Source organism: Watersipora subatra, unplaced genomic scaffold (genome assembly GCF_963576615.1).
Source record: "Watersipora subatra unplaced genomic scaffold, tzWatSuba1.1 SCAFFOLD_39, whole genome shotgun sequence".
NCBI classification, from domain to species: domain Eukaryota; kingdom Metazoa; phylum Bryozoa; class Gymnolaemata; order Cheilostomatida; family Watersiporidae; genus Watersipora; species Watersipora subatra.
The window spans coordinates 29,553-33,246 of NW_027045297.1; positions in this window are offsets into that span (position 1 = coordinate 29,553).

The window sequence follows — 3,694 nt, forward strand, 5'->3', positions numbered from 1 at the left end:
GTTTGGTTGAAATTGGAAATTTACATTTTTCAGTGTTGTCAGACTTTTGTAATATTCTCACAATAAGCTAATTAGCTCAATTGTAGCATTTCTAGCATGTTTGGTTGAAATTGGAAATTTACATTTTTCAGTTTTGTCAGACGTTTGTAATATTCTCACAATAAGCTAATTAGCTCAATTGGAGCATTTCTAGCATGTTTGGTTGAAATTGGAAATTTACATTTTTCACTTTTGTCAGACAATTGCAATATTCTCACAATAAGCCAATTAGCTCAATTGGAGCATTTCTAGCATGTTTGGTTGAAATTGGAAATTTACATTTTTCAATTTTGTTAGACGTTTGTAATATTCTAACAATAAGCTAATTAGCTCAATTGGAGCATTTCTAGCATGTTTGGTTGAAATTGGAAATTTACATTTTTCAGTTTTGTCAGACAATTGCAATATTTTCTCAATAAGCTAATTAGCTCAATTGGAGCATTTCTAGCAAGTTTGGTTGAAATTGGAAATTTACATTTTTCACTTTTGTCAGACAATTGCAATATTCTCACAATAAGCTAATTAGCTCAATTGGAGCATTTCTAGCATGTTTGGTTGAAATTGGAAATTTACATTTTTCACTTTTGTCAGACAGTTGCAATATTCTCTCAATAAGCTAATTAGCTCATTTGGAGCATTTCTAGCATTTTTGGTTGAAATTAGAAATTTACATTTTTCAGTGTTGTCAGACGTTTGTAATATTCTCACAATAAGCTAATTAGCTCAATTGGAGCATTTCTAGCATGTTTGGTTGAAATTGGAAAGTTACATTTTTCAGTTTTGTCAGACGTTTGTAAAATTCTTACAGTAGGCTTATTTGCGCATTTTGAGCATTTCTAGCATGTTTGGTTGAAATTGGAAATTTACATTTTTCACTTTTGTCAGACAATTGCAATATTCTCACAATAAGCTAATTAACTCAATTGGAGCATTTCTAGCATGTTTGGTTGAAATTGGAAATTTACATTTTTCACTTTTGTCAGACGTTTGTAATATTCTCACAATAAGCTAATTAGCTCAATTGGAGCATTTCTAGCATGTTTGGTTGAAATTGGAAATTTACATTTTTCAGTTTTGTCAGACGTTTGTAAAATTCTTGCAGTAGGCTTATTTGCGCAATTTGAGCATTTCTAGCATGTTTGGTTGAAATTGGAAATTTACATTTTTCACTTTTGTCAGACCATTGCAATATTCTCACAATAAGCTAATTAGCTCAATTGGAGCATTTCTAGCATGTTTGGTTGAAATTGGAAATTTACATTATTCAGTGTTGTCAGACGTTTGTAATATTCTCACAATAAGCCAATTAGCTCAATTTGAGCATTTCTAGCATGTTTGGTTGAAATTGGAAATTTACATTTTTCAGTTTTGTCAGACGTTTGTAAAATTCTTGCAGTAGGCTTATTTGCGCAATTTGAGCATTTCTAGCATGTTGGGTTGAAATTGGAAATTTACATTTTTCACTTTTGTCAGACCATTGCAATATTCTCACAATACGCTAATTAGCTCAATTGGAGCATTTCTAGCATGTTTGGTTGAAATTGGAAATTTACATTTTTCAATTTTGTCAGACAATTGCAATATTCTCACAATAAGCTAATTAGCTCAATTGGAGCATTTCTAGCATGTTTGGTTGAAATTGGAAATTTACATTTTTCAATTTTGTTAGACGTTTGTAATATTCTCACAATAAGCTAATTAGCTCAATTTGAGCATTTCTAGCATGTTTGGTTGAAATTGGAAATTTACATTTTTCAGTTTTGTCAGATAATTGCAATATTCTCTCAATAAGCTAATTAGCTCAATTGGAGCATTTCTAGCATGTTTGGTTGAAATTGGAAATTTACATTTTTCAGTTTTGTCAGACGTTTGTAGTATTCTCACAATAAGCTAATTAGCTCAATTGGAGCATTTCTAGCATGTTTGGTTGAAATTGGAAATTTACATTTTTCACTTTTGTCAGACAATTGCAATATTCTCACAATAAGCTAATTAGCTCAATTGGAGTATTTCTAGCATGTTTGGTTGAAATTGGAAATTTACATTTTTCACTTTTGTCAGACGTTTGTAATATTCTCACAATAAGCTAATTAGCTCAATTGGAGCATTTCTAGCACGTTTGGTTGAAATTGGAAATTTACCTTTTTCACTTTTGTCAAACAATTGCAATATTCTCTCAATAAGCTAATTAGCTCAATTGAAGCATTTCTACCATGTTTGGTTGAAATTGAAAATTTACATTTTTCACTTTTGTCAGACGTTTGTAATATTCTCACAATAAGCTAATTAGCTCAATTTGAGCATTTCTAGCACGTTTGGTTGAAATTGGAAATTTACATTTTTCACTTTTGTCAAACAATTGCAATATTCTCTCAATAAGCTAATTAGCTCAATTGGAGCATTTCTAGCATGTTTGGTTGAAATTGGAAATTTACATTTTTCACTTTTTTCAGACGTTTGTAATATTCTCACAATAAGCTAATTAGCTCAATTGGAGCATTTCTAGCATGTTTGGTTGAAATTGGAATTTTACATTTTTCAGTTTTGTCAGACATTTGCAATATTCTCTCAATAAGCTAGTTAGCTCAATTGGAGCATTTCTAGCATGTTTGGTTGAAATTGGAAATTCGCATTTTTCAGTTTTTTCAGACGTTTGTAATATTCTCACAATAAGCTAATTAGCTCAATTAGAGCATTTCTAGCATGTTTGGTTGAAATTGGAAATTTACATTTTTCAGTGTTGTCAGACTTTTGTAATATTCTCACAATAAGCTAATTAGCTCAATTGTAGCATTTCTAGCATGTTTGGTTGAAATTGGAAATTTACATTTTTCAGTTTTGTCAGACGTTTGTAATATTCTCACAATAAGCTAATTAGCTCAATTGGAGCATTTCTAGCATGTTTGGTTGAAATTGGAAATTTACATTTTTCACTTTTGTCAGACAATTGCAATATTCTCACAATAAGCCAATTAGCTCAATTGGAGCATTTCTAGCATGTTTGGTTAAAATTGGAAATTTACATTTTTCAATTTTGTTAGACGTTTGTAATATTCTAACAATAAGCTAATTAGCTCAATTGGAGCATTTCTAGCATGTTTGGTTGAAATTGGAAATTTACATTTTTCAGTTTTGTCAGACAATTGCAATATTTTCTCAGTAAGCTAATTAGCTCAATTGGAGCATTTCTAGCATGTTTGGTTGAAATTGGAAATTTACATTTTTCACTTTTGTCAGACAATTGCAATATTCTCACAATAAGCTAATTAGCTCAATTGGAGCATTTCTAGCATGTTTGGTTGAAATTGGAAGTTTACATTTTTCACTTTTGTCAGACAATTGCAATATTCTCTCAATAAGCTAATTAGCTCATTTGGAGCATTTCTAGTATTTTTGGTTGAAATTAGAAATTTACATTTTTCAGTGTTGTCAGACGTTTGTAATATTCTCACAATAAGCTAATTAGCTCAATTGGAGCATTTCTAGCATGTTTGGTTGAAATTGGAAAGTTACATTTTTCAGTTTTGTCAGACGTTTGTAAAATTCTTACAGTAGGCTTATTTGCGCATTTTGAGCATTTCTAGCATGTTTGGTTGAAATTGGAAATTTACATTTTTCACTTTTGTCAGACAATTGCAATATTCTCACAATAAGC